Consider the following 14,611-nt stretch of genomic DNA (forward strand, 5'->3'; position numbering starts at 1 on the left):
TTGCTTTTAGTTTTGCTGATTGTTTCCCTTTGCAGTACAGAAGGTCCCAGTAGTTCATTTTGCTTTTGTTTCCCTTGCCTCCGGAGACCTGTTGAGTAAGAAGTGCTACGGCCGAAGTCAAAGAGGTTTTTGCCTTTTTCTCCTCTAAGATTTTGATGGTTTTCTATCTGACATTAAGGTGTTTCATCCATTTCGAGTTTATTTTTGTGTGTGGTATAAGAAAGTGGTCCAAGTCCACTTTTTCTGCATGTTGCTGTCCAGTTTTCCCAGCACTATCTGCTGAAGAGACTGTCTTTATTCCATTGGATACTCTTTCCTGCTTTGTCAAAGATTAGCTGGCCATATGTTTGTGGATCCATTTCTGGGTTCTCTATTCCGTTCCATTGATCTCAGTGTCTGTTTTTGCAAGAGTACCATACTGTCCAGATGATTACAGCTTTGCAATACATCTTGAAGTCTGGGAGTGTGATGCCTCAGCTTCAATTTTCTTTTTCAAGATTGCTTTGGCTATTTGGGGTCTTTTCTGGTTCCATACAAACTTTGGGATTGCTTCTTCCAGCTCTATTGAAGAATGCTGGTGTTATTTTGATAGGGATTGCACCAATATTCGTTGTTAACTGATTTGTCGTTAATCTCCTGTAACGTGATGTGACACACCTGGGCAGGTGCTGGGAGCAGAGACCGGACAGACCCCGTTCCTGCCCTGGGGGTGCATCCAGCTGCAGACGGGGACTGAGACACCTGCGCGGACGGCCAGAACACCAGGCAGAACAGGAAAGCCAAAGAGAGATGAACAATTGCTTGGGGCGTTCAGCTGATAGCAACCCCCCTCTCAGCAAAACCCAATGAGCGAGTATAAGATGGTCTGTCTGATACAGGGGCCCCCGGATGGCTCAGTCGCTTGAGCGTCCAACATGGGCTCAGGTCTTGAACTCGCGGTTCCTGGGTTCAAGCCCCGCGCCTCAGGCTCTGTGCTGACTCACGGTCAGGAGCCTGCTTCAGATTCTGTGTCTCTGTCTCCCCGTCTCCCTCTGCCCGTCCCCTGTTCATTCTCTGTCTCTCAAAAATAAATAAACGTTAAAAAAAAAATTAAAAAAAAAAAAAAAAAGGATGGTCTGATACACTCATATCTGAACAGAGATCTGGGATTAGGAGGCGCAAAGAGTCCTATGTCGTCAGGTCAGGTGCAAGCGAAGCCCATTATGTATCGTTTCATGTGCACTTCATTCATTCATTCACCAAATGTCTTTTTTTCTTAGTTTTTATTTAAGTTTATTTATTTATTTTGAGGGAGGGAGAGAGAGAGAGAGAGAGAGAGAGAGAGAGAGAGAGAGAGAGAGAGAGAGAGAATCCCAAGCAGGCTCTGTGCTGTCAGAGAAGAACCCGATGCGGGGCTCCATCTCACAAATCGTGAGGTCAACACCTGAGCCAAAGTCAAGAGTCGGACCCTTAACCCACCGAGCCACCCAGGCGCCCGAAATTTCTTTTTTTCAACAAAGATTTCTCTGGTGCCACATGTGTGCTGAGCACTGTCCAGCAGCTAGGGGCTAAAAAAGCTATTGATAGGATTCATTCACAGAAAGAAGCAGGAATAGACGCAAGGGCTGGAGCTGGGAGGGATGGGGGGGGAGGGGGAATCCCTCCAGCGGCCCAGCCCCGCCTCCCGAGATGTGGCAGGCCCCCCTCCCTGCTCTACACTTTCTACCACCTGCCTTCCGCCTTGCAGGCAGGCTACCACCGGCTCCGGGAAGCCCCTCCCGCAGACCTGCCGCTCCCCTGACTCAGAATGAGCTGCTCGACCGACAGATACCAAGGTCGTCTTTGCGCCGGCGTGCGACCAACTTAACACGGTAAGGTCTCGGCGTTTCTAGGGAAAGGGTCTTGCGACTTTGCCTTTCCTCAAGAAGACCCTCCGCCAAGAGGTCCCTTCCACAGGCCCCTCTTGACGGCACCCCCAATCGTCTTTGGTCCTGTCTTTAGTCTCCGTTATGCACAAAAGCGGAGACCGACCGCCCGGCGCGGCTTCGACTCTCGGCGCGCGGAAGCGATCGCGGGGTCCAGTGGGCCCGCTTTAGCCACGCCTCCGCGGGCGGGAAAAGGCGGGGAATTCAAATTAGGAACGGCGTTGGGTGAGAGCGACGAAGCGTCGACAGAAACACAGTTTCTCTTTTAAAAGGCAGAGATTTAAAAATCTGCACAAGAGCCTGCTGCCTAGTGTGGCTCCCATACCAAAGTCCGAGAAGCGAGGGAAGTGAGACCTCGAAGGAGGGTGACCTGGCTCACCGTGAGTGCAATGTGGATGAGGGCAGGGCGGTGGCGGGGAGGCGGGCACGGCCGGTATCGCTTCTCGGCCTTTTGGCTAAGATCAAGTGTAGTATCTGTTCTTATCAGTTTAATATCTGATACGTCCTCTATCCGAGGACAATATATTAAATGGATTTTTGGAGCCGGGAGATGGAATAGGAGCTTGCTCCGTCCACTCCGCGCATCGACCTGGTATTGCAGTACTTCCAGGAACGGTGCACCCCCAGCTTGGGGGACAACTTCTGTGGTATCTAAAGTCAGTTTTTGCATCTCTTACGTATCATTCCTGTAAGTGCTCGCTTGCGTTGTGTTCTTTTTCGGGAAACGTGGAGCTTTTCCTCTGCAGGCAGGTGTGATGCACGTTTTGCGAGAACTTACCTGCTACCCTTTGGTAAGTAGCTTGGGAGAAGACGCGCACGTACTTCTGGTTGTTGGTTCTGGTTCTTGGTACCACGCAGTACGGGGGGAGGGGTGCTCACTCCCGTGACAAGTCTTACAGGTGGACCTATCTCTGCTACTGTTTGTCTTTCGTGCTTCCGTGTGGGGCGTGTGGAAATTTAACAGCTGACGTCTTTAAACGGTAGTTCTCTCTTCGATGGAAGGCTGCTACGAGATCCATCGCGGGAAGCCCATACCCCCACGTGGCGTATCTCCTGAGCCGCGCTTCTTTTTACCTTCTGCCCCGGTAAGACGTTTTCGTAACCTCATCAACGTTTTCGTAACCTCATCATCGTTCGTGGTACGAGTCGGACGTCGCCACGTAGTTAAAAGTCGAGGCTTCACGGCCCCGGAAGGTCTGTGACATATCTTTCTTTTACAACCCCTTAAAAGTGTCCATTGTTGACGCACGCCTTCCAAGAGTGGACCGGGCCAAATGTGGGTGCGGGCTGTAGTCTGCCAACCCCTGGTATAAAACACCTTTCTGTCTTGTCATGGAGATGCCTCCCTTCAGGCTTCTTGACAGTCCGCTGCCACAACTAGAGAAAGGCCTTACATTTACAAGTGGCTGTGGCTCGTGACCAAAGTGGAAACGGAGAGTTCCTGCTCACTTGTGTCTCCCGGGTTTTCCATCCATGTTAAGTAAGTACATTTGTTGAGCACGCACACTGTACACTCTTCATTAAATACCTTTGTGTTGGCGGACGTTTCCAGGGTTTCTTCCTTAAACGCGTGGTTCCTGCAGTTTCCCTCCACCTGTCATCACCAGGACTTTCGTATACTCTCATATGTTTTAGGGCAGATCAGGATTAAAATCTCTGCCAGCGCTCAAGAGGACTCATGATTATAACAACTGAATGAATCTAGGGGCGCCTGGGTGGCTCAGTCAGTTAAGCATCCAACTCCTGGTCTCGGCTAGGTCATGAACCCTCAGTTGGTGAGTTTGAGCCCCACCTCGGTCTCTGGGCTGACAGCGCAGAGCCTGCCTGGGTTTCTCATTCTCCTCTTTCTCTGCCCCCTCCCCGACTCACGTTCTCTCTCTCTCTCTCTCTCTCTCTCTCTCAAAATAAACAAATAAGTAAATATTTTAAAAATTAGAAAAGAAAAGAAAGAAGAATGCTGAAAACTTTCCGAATTCTGGAGGGATCATGTAGGGAGAAAAAGTAAATGTTTCATATTTGTTTACAAAGGTATAATTTGCCAATTGTCGATAGCTTAAGAGAAAAGATAAAAAAGGTTTCAAAAAAAATCTGGAAACACAAAACATTAAAGAACAAGCAATGAAGTCATAAAAATGATCCTCCTCCTCAACTCATTCAGTCTCATGTAATTAATATTTATTCTACTTGAGTCCAGTTTTTCCATTAGTTGTGGAAATTTTTACCCAGTTCTGTTTTGTGACCTTAGACTTATCAAAAACTTGGACTTGCCGGGGCGCCTGGGTGGTTCAGTTGTTTAAGTGCCGGGCTCTTGAGTGCAGCTCAGGTCAGCATCTCATGGTTTGTGGGATCGAGCCCTGGGTGGGGCTCTGTGCTGACAGCACAGAGCCTGCTTGGGATTCTCCCTCCCCCCCCGCTCCCCCCCCCCCCCGGCCCTCCCACACTTACTTTCTTTCTCTCTCTCTCTCTCTCTCTCTCTCTCCCTCTCCCTCTCCCTCTCTCCCTCTCTCTCCCTCTCTCCCTCTCTCTCCCTCCCTCCCTCTCAAAATAAATAAACTTAAGGGAGAGAAAGAAAGAAAGAAAGAAAGAAAGAAAGAAAGAAAAAGAAATTGAACTTGTCAAAGTACAAGGGATGGATGAAATCGGTCCCTATCATGGAGTGTTACCATCTGAGGGGGTCTCAACAGGAAGCCTGGGCTTACACACCCTCTTGTGTCTGACACCTGGATGGCCTTGAACCTTCCGGTCTCAGGACCTTGGTTTTCTTGTCACCTAAGTTAAGCACAGGATGGATGACTCCCAAGGTGCTGGGAGGTCCTGAGGCACAGGGGGCGGCGGGGGGCGGGGGGGGGGGGGGTCCATCCCTTAGCTGCTCCCTGCTTCCCCCTGCTGCTCCCAAAGAGAAAAAGAAAATCGGTTCATGGGCTGAGATGATGACTCAGCCCTAGAGGTGGTTGGCGCAGTGCAGGTAAAGGAGCCGGCTGCCTGGCAACCCACTTTGGATCTTAAACACCTGGCCAGGCACCCAATGTTCTGCCCTCAGCAGCCAGGTGTCCAGCTCCTTGAATCAGCCCCCCACACATCTGAGTCTGTCTCCCAAGTCCGGTTAGCTTGAAATCTCTTTCTGAAAGTGTGCTTTTCTCATCTGTTAAGTGGGGATCGTGAACGCTGATTGATCCACTTTCCTCAGAACGTGGATGGGAACGAGAGGCCCGTCAGTCGCAAAGACGCAAAACCAACCAGCCAAGAGTAAGGGTCCCCTTAATTCTGTGGGAGGAAGCAGAGCAAGAAAGCTGAGGATGTTGGGAGGTGGGGCCTCGGCAGCCTGGATCTCTTTGGATGTAAAATACGATAAGTAACACCTTCTCTTTGGGATTGTTGGAAGACCAAAAGAACAATGTGGGGATTTGCCGGCCCGGCCCACGGTGGGTGCCCAAGGATGGCAGGCAAGTTTTGAAGCCCGGTTCTTGGGGGAGTCTAACTAGTTTTATGGATCCAGTCTAGCTGGGCATGAAACTTGCTGTCCAGCACACAAACCCTGATATTCTAGCCCCGGGATCCCGAACGCAGTCGGGGTGGGAGGTTGGGGGGCCGGGAGGGATGGGGGGGCAGGTACTCTGCTGGCCCTTGCAACTGCCTTGATCACATGTAACTATCCAGGGTTTTCAGGCTGGCTTGGGGTAACACCGCCCGGCCCCATCAAAGAAATGCAGCGTGAATGGTCCCACACCTCTCGGCTCCTGTCTCTCAAGGAACATGCAAGTGAATCTAATTAATGACCTTCAGTATCTTCTGTGCTTTTTTATTATCCCATCCACAGTTCCTGGAGCCTTCCGGTCACTTACAATTCAAACAAAAGAAACACCAAAAAGTTAGCTCGTGTGTCATGGGCTCCTTTTCTCTGTCTCGGCACCAGAAGGTTCTAGAAACCGTTTGCAGACTCTCCTCAGGGACTCAGAAGGTCAGGGTGAGAGAAGGGTGGAGAGAAATTGGTTTGCATATTTCGGTAGTGAGAGTGGAGATCCTGAGGAATATATCTGCTGCTTCTGCCGGTCTCTCTCCCTCAGTCATCAAGTGCCGTCGCCGAGCACTTCTCAAACGGTCCCGTGCGCGCGCGCGCACACACACACACACACACACACACACACACACACACACACACCACACACGCGCACGCGCGCGCGCCAGGAGAGTCTTGTTAAGAAGCCCGTGGTCCTGCGTTTCCAGCATGCTCACGGGACCCTAATGCTGCTGATCTGGAGACCTCGCTTTGAGCGGCGAGACTGCGGTAAAATGTCCCACCTCGGGTCTTTTGTATTTTTTTTTTTTTAAGTTTATTTACTTATTTGTGTGTGTGGGTGTGTGTGTGAGAGAGAGAGACAGAGAGAGAGAGGGAGAGAGAGAGAGAGAGAGAGAGAGAGAGAGAGAGAGAGAGAGAGAATGAGAGAGGATGGGGGGTGGGGGGTGGGGGGGGAGCAGAGAAAGAAGAGAAAGAAGTCCGAGCAGGCTGTGCGCTGTCAGCGCGAAGACCGCCATGGGGTTCAAACCCAAGAACCGTGAGATCACGATCTGAAGCTGAAATCAGGAGTCGGACGCTCACCTGACCGAGCCACCCAGACGCCCCTGGAGTCATTTTTAAAACAGGGTATATGTGACCCTAACGTGGCCAGCCGTTGCTAGAAAAAACAATCTCCCTTGCCCACTGCCAAGTCAGACAGACGGACCGGGTTCTGATGGGAGTCACAGAAGCAAAAGCTTTTGTGTGTAACTGGAGAAAAAGGAGAGGGGAGAAGAATTGAGAGCGGAGGGGAGGGGAGGGGAAGTCGGACAAAACAAAATGGCATGTCTCTCCGACCGGGTCTCTTCAACTAGTTGTGAAAGCTGAGGGGACAAAAAAGAACCCCATGGAGGGGCGCCTGGGTGGCTCAGTCGGTTGAGTGTCCGATTTTGGCTCAGGAGCAAGAGGACAGGGTAGACGTGGAGATGAAGGCAGGGCTGCCGCAGGGCCAGGTAAAAAAACACAGATGCGGTGGGGATTGGACTTGAGGACGCTGTCCTCCTGGGCTGGCAGGGACCCAACAGCCCTGCCAGGCCTGAGGAGGGAACACTCAGGAGCGCCTGGAGTTGGAGTTGGTGTCCTCGGCAGCGGGCGGGGGGCAGACACCCTCCTGCTGTGCGTGGGCATCCCCAAGGCTCTGTGGGGGTGTGATGGTAGTAGCTGAATGGCCGCAGAAGAGGACTGGAAGAGCTTGGCAGATGCCCCTTGCCGACCCAGGGCCCACAGGTGCCAGTCATGGAGTAGGTGTGATACTGGAGAATCCGTTGAATCAAAATTTTAAGTTTGTTTATTTATGCATATGTTTGTGTTTTGAGTGAGAGAGACAGAGACAGAGACAGAGAGAGAGAGAGAGAGAGAGAGAGAGAGAGAGAGAGACAGAGAGACAGAGAATCCCAAGTAGTCTCCGCACTGCCCATTGAGGGGCTCGAACTCACAAACTGTGAGATGGTGACCTGAGCCGAAATCAGGAGCCGATGGTTGCTTAACCAGCTGAGCCGTCCAGGCGCGCCTGCATCAAAAACGTTAAAAACAGGTTATCAGAAGAATTTTTAATAGAAAAATCCAGGGGTGCCTGGCGGGCCAGTGGGTAGAGCATGTGACTCCTGATCTTGGAGTTGTTGTGAGTTCGAGCCCCACGTTGGGTGTAGAGATTACTTAAAACTAAAATCTTTTTAAAACGAGAGAGAGAGAGAAGAAAAATCCGGAAATATATCTAAATACGTATGAGGACTTTTTTTTTTTTTTTTTTTTTTTTTTTTACATGATCAGGGTGGCGTCTGAACCTGACAGTCCGGGGGCTATTCCGTATAGGATGCCGGGACGGCTGGGTAGCCATCCAGAAAAAGTAACGTCAGACTTATACTCCCAATTCCTACACTAGGACGGATACGAAGAAGTGTGCTCTGTGCTCGAGGTGGAAATGCAAAATGATGAACAATTTAAAGGACAGCGGGCAAAGAATAGAGACACTCAGTAACTTGACCAAACTCACAAGAAGCCGGTGCGTGAACTGGAATGAGAAACCATTAATTTGCAACGGGAAATACTCCTTTGCGATGACAGAACACGCATGTCTGCCATCCCAGGCACCTCATTGCACAGATCAAGATGCCCGTGAAGTTCCGTGAGGGAGCCCGGTGGGGCGCCTGGCTGGCTCCGTCAGAAGAGCATGGGACTCTCGATGATCTCAGGGTCGTGAGGTCGTGAGTTCAGACCCCATGTTGGGCATGGAGCCTACTTTAAATAAATAAATAAATAATAAATAAACAAACAAATAAATAAATAAATAAGCAAGCACGCACGCACGCACAAGATGGCCAGGTAAACGTGGAAGCGAGCAGAAAGTTGGTAGAACGCAGTGAGGGTCATAATTACCACAGGCCAGGAGGTCTGCTGATCACCTTCCATATGTAGAGATCACATTATATAATACTTATTCATTCATTTATTTGACCAAATATACGAAGTGTCCAGTATATGCCAGGTACTGTCCTAAGCACTGGAAATATAACTGTGGACTATGGAATAAAGAACAAAAACAAACAAACAAACAAAAAACAGGTAAGGGAGAACAGGGGCCCTGAGTGGAGGAGGGAAGATTAAGATTATATGCCTGCTGTTAGTACTCTCGCTTTCCAGATGAGGAGCTACAGAGAAGTGAATGGCCTGAGGTGTTTCCCTGTGCTTGGTTCTCACAGATATACTACGTACCAAACATGTCTTGTTATTCCCTCTTTTTAAAAAAATGTTTGTTTCTTTGTTTATTGAGGGGGGGGGTGAGCTCGCGCATGAGCGCACGATCGAGGGAGGGGCGGAGAGAGCAGGAGACCGAGGATCCGAAGCAGGTTCTGTGCTGTTGGCGCAGAGCCGGATGAGGGGCTCCATCCAACTCACCGACCCTGAAGATCAGGACCAAAGCCAAAGTGGGGCGCTTAACCGACTGAGCCACCCAGGCACCCCACGTGTCGTTATTTCTAATAATTCTCATCATCTTAGTTTACAGGACAATGGGCAAATGGTTTATTGAAGGGGGAGGGTGAAGCGAGGAGGACAAGGTCCACGTTAGGTCACACTAGGCAAACTGGGTTTAGAGGGCTTCCGTCCTGTCCGCGCCCGCACACCTACCTGTGTGTCAGGCTCAGCAACTCTTAGTCTCCTCCTGGGCTGGACACACAAGAATAACTTTTCTCTTTCTTCCTTCCTTCCTTCCTTCCTTCCTTCCTTCCTTCCTTCCTTCCTTCCTTCCTTTCTTTCTTTCTTTCCCGTGCTCTTTCCAGGCCCTGAGCTCTTGACTTCCTAGACCTTACCCAGCCTCTTCCACCAACTAAGCTGTGTGGTCTTGGACAAATTGCTTAACCTCTCTGTCTCAACTGTTCCATCTGTAGGTAAACTTTGCAAGTTTGACCCGAAAAGAAAGCACTGGGCACAAGTCGGACCCAAACAACCAACGTGTCCTATTGTATTGTGTACTGCCGCTCCGTTGTTTCAGTGTCACAATCGATGGCCCCTTCACTGGTACCTCGTGGGACCCAGGACCCATATTCTAGACGGCTTAAATTGAGGTCACCTCAGTAGCTACGTTTCGTGCTCCCTCGACCCCATTCAGGAAGGCACGAAGGTTTCCACCTCTTGACCCGGGACACTGGAGGCTCGACTGGGGTCGGGTCAAGTAGTGTGCCCAAGAGCCCTGCTGACCAAGGCAGGGTAGCAGCCCTGTTAGGGCCCAATCTCGGGTCCCAACTTCTCTCTGGAGCCCTTTCCAGGAGACCTCAGCCGGGCGCTTCTCGGTTCCCAGCACCCTGGATACAGCAAGCCCCGTAGGGTCCTACAGTGATGACGGGACGGGACGACGTTCTTCAAACTCGGACCACTCTGCTCCAGCCCCTTTCCACACTCCCCAGTTCCCAGACCCCCATCCCCACCTCCCCCTTGGCCCTGCCTTTACGCAGGCAAAAGCTTTAAACCAACTGAGAGCTTGGCCTCAACCTAGGTTCTGCTCCAGCCCACAAAGCCCTTCAAGAGAACTGGGAAATGGTGGGCGCGGTTACACCTCGCCGCGCGGAAGGGGCGGGGCATTCAAATGAGAAATGGCCTCTGGGTGAGCGCGACGAAGCAACGACAGAGAACACAGTTTCTCTTTTAAAAGGCAGAGATTTAAAAATCTGCACAAGAGCCTGCTGCCTAGTGTGGCTCCCATACCAAAGTCCGAGAAGCGAGGGAAGTGAGACCTCGAAGGAGGGTGACCTGGCTCACCGTGAGTGCAATGTGGATGAGGGCAGGGCGGTGGCGGGGAGGCGGGCACGGCCGGTATCGCTTCTCGGCCTTTTGGCTAAGATCAAGTGTAGTATCTGTTCTTATCAGTTTAATATCTGATACGTCCTCTATCCGAGGACAATATATTAAATGGATTTTTGGAGCCGGGAGATGGAATAGGAGCTTGCTCCGTCCACTCCGCGCATCGACCTGGTATTGCAGTACTTCCAGGAACGGTGCCCTCCTCCCTCTGGGGGAGGTAGTACTTGCGGTGTTCAAGATCAGCATGCGGTTATAAACGTGTTTCGGGTCCTGCTCGTGTTAGGTATCGGCCGGGTGCGCCTAGCGTTGGCAGTTCCTCTTCTTCGCTTCGGGGCTGGCGTGCGCGACGGGCGCCTGTAAGATAGCGCGAGGCCTTGCTTTTTCTGAAGCTGTTGTTCTCGGCTGCACCTTCTGGGCAGTGGCAACTAGGAGTTTACAACGACTCCTGCTGTTAGGGCTTAAGTTTCCAAATCCTTGCTCCCAGGCTGGACGGGTGTGGAGTCCGACCAAGCCCGACACGGGATGGGGTCACCTCTCTTACTACTTCAGTCTCCTGGGCGTGCTCCTGTGTGAGGTCTATGGCATGTAAATGACTGAATACTGTAAGCAGGTGGTTTGTTTGTTTTGTCTTAATTTTAGTGTTTACTTGTTTTTCGAAGAGACAGAGCGTGAGCGGAAGAGGGGCAGAGAGAGAAAGAGAGACCCCCCGACACGGGCCGGAACCCACGGACTGCGAGATCATGATCTGAGAGCCTAAGTGAGAGGCCCAACCAGACTGAGCCACCCAGGCGCCCCAAGTCGGTGGTCACTTTTTAAGCGGAAGGTTATCATCGTAGGAAGTCCACACCTACAAAGTGACATACCTTCTCAACCGTGCTCCCTTTTGCCTTCTGCACAAAGGTGAAATGTTTTCTTAACCTCACCGTTGGTGGTATGAGACCGGGACCGGGACCGGGACCGGGACCGGGGCCGGGGCGGCGGGAGGGGGGGCATGCTTTCTCTCTAAAGGGCCAGCCGCATCGTAGAAAGTTGAGGCTCCATGGGCCCCCAAAGGTCTCTGTGACATATTCTTTCTTTTACAACCCTTTAAAATTGTACGATCCGTTGTCAAAGTGCACCTTACAAGAGCGGACCGGGCCAAATAGGGGTACCGGCTGTAGTCGGCCAACGCCTGGTATAAAGTACCCACTTTCTGTCTTGTCAGGGACATGCTTCCCCTTCAGGCTTCTTGACAGTCCGCTGCCACAACTAGAGAAAGGCCTTACATTTACAAGTGGCTGTGGCTCGTGCCCACAGTGGAAACGGAGAGTTCCTGCTCACTCACTTGTCTCTCCCAGGTTTTCCATTCACGGGGAATACATTTGTGGAGCACCCACGATGTACACACCTTTTTTATTTTTTTATTTTTATTTATTATTATTTTTTAAGGTTTTTAAACTTTGTTTGTTTGGAGAGAGGCAGAGAGCACAAGCAGGGGAGGGGCAGAGAGAGAAGAGGGGAACAGAGGATCCAAAACAGGCTCTGTGCTCACAGCGGAAAGCCTGATGCGGGGCTGGAACTCAGGAACCATGAGATAGATGATCATGACCTGAGCCCTAGTCAGGCACTTCACCGACTGAGCCGCCCAGGCGCCCCCACAATGTACATTCTTGATTAAAAAAATACCTTTGTGTTGGCGGACATTTCCAGGGTTTCCCTGCAGTTTCTGTCCACCTGTAATCTTCGGGTCTTTTTTATACTCCTATATGTTTTAGGGCAGATCTGGATTACAATCTCTCCTAGCGCTGAGGGGGACCCATGACTATTAAAAAAAAAAAAAAAAGGAATCTAGGGGTGCCTGGATGGCTCCGTCGGTTAGGCGTCCGACGTTTGGTTTCGGCTCAGGTCATGATCTCACCACGGTTGGTGAGTTTGAGCCCCACGTGAGGCCCTGCTCTGACAGGGCGGATCTTGCTTGGGATTCTCTCGCTCTCCCCCCTCCCCTGCTCGCTCGCGCTCTCTCGAAATAAATAAACGTAAAATTTTTTAAATTAAATAATAACAATAAACAAAAATGAATCTAGCTAACAACAGTATCCCTCCACCCAATCCATACACCTCCTTCTACAAAACTGTGTCCTACATGAGGAAAAATATGTGACACTCTCTACTTAAAAAGGAGACTTCTTTTCCTCTCATAGGCTAAAACAGACAGAAGGAAAGAAAGAAGAGACAGCCAAATCTAGAACACCGACCACGTAATTTCTTCTCGTTTTCCTAGTCTGTTGCCCTGTGTCGTTATGTGCCCTTTTATGGGTCCCCTCAGGTCCCAACAGAACTAGCAAGATGTCATCTCTCTCCATGCCTCCTTAGCCTCATGAGACTCCAAACCTCCCCTTTCCCACTCATTTCTTTTCCTTCTCCCCAAGTGCTAGCAAGTTTGAGCACGTTTGGGACTGGATGGTTGGAGTATTGAGTTAGGCTCCTGGGGTGCTGATAGAAGGCAGGGGAACCAACGAGTGAGTGTTACAAATTGGGGTTTATGCGTTCAGGAAACATGTCTTGAATGACTGCTATGTGCTAAGACCGAGAGACAGATGCCTAGGTATGAAAGAGGCAGACGGGCCTCCCTACCCCGAGAAACCTTACGGTCCCGGACAGAGAAAGCGGAGCAACCAATCATGGTGGGATCCGGGATCGTCTCCGGAACTGAAATTTCTAAAACCCCCGCAGAGGATTTCTTCTCATGGGTTGGGCACACCCCGTTGCCAGCAAAGCACACCCTGGGCTAACTGATGCAAGGCGTCCGTTTCTGAGTTCCTGGGAATGGATACCCTACAGTTGAACAGGCAACAGAAAATGGGCAAAGGATAGACAGTCTGCCGGCGGGTTGCGGGGGTGGGGGGTGGGGAGAAAAGCACAGTTAGTTAGTTATAGGCTGACATCTGCCCCCCACCCTGGGGCAACGTCACCCCTTCTGTGCCCCCGAGTCTCTAAGGGGCCAAGGGGCCTGGGCCACCCGCTCATCCCAGAGACCCCAGTATCGAATCTATCCCCTCTGTGGCATCACACCGACGGGACAGGATGAGCTGGGGGGCTGGCGCACCAGAGGCCATCAAGACATACAGGCACTCCGGTGCCCCGCAGTCAGAGAGGGAGGGAAACCCTACAGTGAAAGAAACAGGGCAGCACAGCGTTTAAGGACTCCCGTTGTGGGACATCCCCTCCAAAGTCCCGAAAAACTGCTTCCTCTTTATACACCCGCCGCCGCCGCGGACTACTGAAAGAGAAGGAAACCCAGGGCCCGGTGGGCCTCTGTGGGTTCTGGAAGCAACCCATTCCACACGTAGACGCCCTGCTTGGGCTCACGCACCGCGGGACGTGGAAGACCCTCACCTTGGGAGGTGGGTGCGGAGCAGAGAGAGAAGGGCTCTGAAGGCCTGCGAGGTGCAGAGGGGCAGCCCTGCTGTTGGGGCCACAGGATCCGGCGGACCCCACCGTGTTGGCGGCCGCGGGCGGGTCTGTGAAGGAAGAGATGCTGTGTGGAGTTTATGGCAAAACCACCACGGCGCCGAAGGGTCACATGGTGGGGGCGGGGGGCCCTCCCTTCGGGTTCTGGAGCCAGGCCTCCTCCAGGCCCCGGACGCCAGAGACCTCTCCGCCTTCTGAAAAGCAGCTCCTGGCATGCTGCTGGGCCCTTGTAGAGAGGGATGCTTACCATGGGACCGTCAGAGACCAGGGCCCCGGACTGTCCATCAGTCCTAAGATGAACGTAGGGTATCAGGGTCGAGCCCGAGCAGGAATAAGAGCCACTGGACAGCCAACAGAGGAAATGGCCCCGCCGGCCCTTTCTTGGCCACCCCGGACCTGGCACGACGGCACGTGAACAGCGGGGGCTACAGTGGTGGCCGCGGAGGTCGCACACGGGGCCGGCACTGCTTCTCTCGGGGCTCTCAGTGGGGTGTGGGGGGGGGGGGGGGTGGGGGTACGGGGCTCCATGGGGTACTGGGGCCCGACCATTTCTGCTGGCCATTTCTACTGGGTTTTCACATGCGGGGCTCCTCTAGCCGGCTATCTTTGTTTCCAGAGGCCTCCCTTTGGCCAAGCCTTTGTCCGGTTGCTCAGAGCTCTGACGCCCTCCTTGCCCACACCTGCCTCCTCCCTCCATCTTATTAACCCTCCACCCCCCGCACCCCCAATCAACCTCCTGCACGCCTCACTCAGTCCCAGCAGCTTCTTTCCAGAGGACCCAATGCCGCCTAGGACTCAGACTCCGGTAGTCCAACTTTTACAAAACATTGGTCAATGTGAATATGTAACGTTCATGTCTGTACAGTTTTAAAAAATGTTTTAATGTTTATTTATTTTTGAGAGAGGC

General features: G+C 51.9%; 1 long non-coding RNA gene and 2 other non-coding genes across 4 annotated transcripts; all 3 read left to right on the plus strand.

Annotated features, from left to right (window-relative positions):
* Nucleotides 1–1,668: 1,668 nt before the first annotated feature.
* On the plus strand, nt 1,669–5,451 carry LOC122233679. Of its 2 annotated transcripts, XR_006211345.1 has the most exons (5): nt 1,669–2,284; nt 2,651–2,695; nt 2,889–3,384; nt 3,540–3,679; nt 5,055–5,451. It is a non-coding gene; the product is annotated as an uncharacterized LOC122233679 (long non-coding RNA). The 2 variants fall into 2 exon arrangements; XR_006211344.1 differs by lacking the exon at nt 1,669–2,284 and having other exon boundaries at nt 2,341–2,695.
* On the plus strand, nt 2,340–2,530 carry LOC122233885. The gene has a single exon (XR_006211610.1). It is a non-coding gene; the product is annotated as a U2 spliceosomal RNA (small nuclear RNA).
* A 4,817-nt stretch (nt 5,452–10,268) lies between the features above and the next one.
* LOC122233891 lies at nt 10,269–10,459 on the plus strand. Its single transcript, XR_006211616.1, has one exon. It is a non-coding gene; the product is annotated as a U2 spliceosomal RNA (small nuclear RNA).
* Nucleotides 10,460–14,611: the final 4,152 nt, after the last annotated feature.

This window comes from Panthera tigris, chromosome E1 (assembly GCF_018350195.1).
Source record: "Panthera tigris isolate Pti1 chromosome E1, P.tigris_Pti1_mat1.1, whole genome shotgun sequence".
In the NCBI taxonomy this organism is placed as follows: domain Eukaryota; kingdom Metazoa; phylum Chordata; class Mammalia; order Carnivora; family Felidae; genus Panthera; species Panthera tigris.